This window comes from Dermacentor andersoni, chromosome 4, assembly GCF_023375885.2.
Source record: "Dermacentor andersoni chromosome 4, qqDerAnde1_hic_scaffold, whole genome shotgun sequence".
NCBI lineage: Eukaryota > Metazoa > Arthropoda > Arachnida > Ixodida > Ixodidae > Dermacentor > Dermacentor andersoni.
Genome location: NC_092817.1, coordinates 90,231,767 through 90,232,772, shown reverse-complemented (window position 1 = coordinate 90,232,772; position 1,006 = coordinate 90,231,767).

Genomic DNA, 1,006 nt, shown 5'->3' with positions numbered 1-1,006 from the left:
TCGTCCGCTTCGTGTGTCGTCCGTCCAATCACCATCTACGATATCTGCCAAAACAGAGGTTTGCAGAGCCGCACCGGCATCATGTACACCCATTGTAAACACAGAGGCAGCCGAGGCAAGCAATGGACGCGTCTCCACGTGATCAAAGATGGCAGCGCCCACGGGATCGCTGTGAAAAGGGTCAATAGGATATGTGCAATGTCTAAAACATTGTCCTATGGACATCTATGGAACATAAATGGTTATCTGGGTATTAGCTTCATGCATTGTCATCCTTTCAGGAGATCATACATATACGCATATAACGTTTTCGCACGCTGAAACCAACGCTACTGCGCCGATGGGTGGGATAGCGGTGGACGGGCAATCGGCTGCTGTCACGAGGCTTACGCTGCAAAACTTGCACACTTTCGCGTGCGCGTGCCGCGACATGGTCACCGACTTTCACTGCATTGCGCAACACCTATGGCGGTGAGCAGACGACACGGCACGGTTGAACACATCTCGAGGGGCATTTGGTCTTCCTGCTGGCGAAGGAGTCCTGCAGCTTTCAGTGCTACAGACGACTTGAGAGATGAGTTTAGGCACAGAATGCAACCACAAACACACATCAACTTGGCCACCAGGGTGACGCAGTTACAAAAACGGCTGTGGGTCCGTTACTTTAGCACCTGCATTTATTACACGCCGCACGCTGAATGACTCAGTACTTCGCCTCATTTTGAATGGTTACCTGTAACTATTGTAAAAGATGAGTTACAGGCAGAAGTCTCTTACATATGTTAACACACAATATGCATCCACTAAGTTGTCACTATATCATGATAATTTAAGATTCCCTTCTTCGTCAGTAACTCTGGTTTGATGTGTTTTTGACCGGCATAACATAATAAGGAATGACGACAAATTTGCTGCTTCATTTGCTGAAGAAATCAACAGTGCCAGAAATTCAGAAACAAGCTCGTGCAACAAAGGCACAAGTAGGTATACTGTTACACAAGCAGTG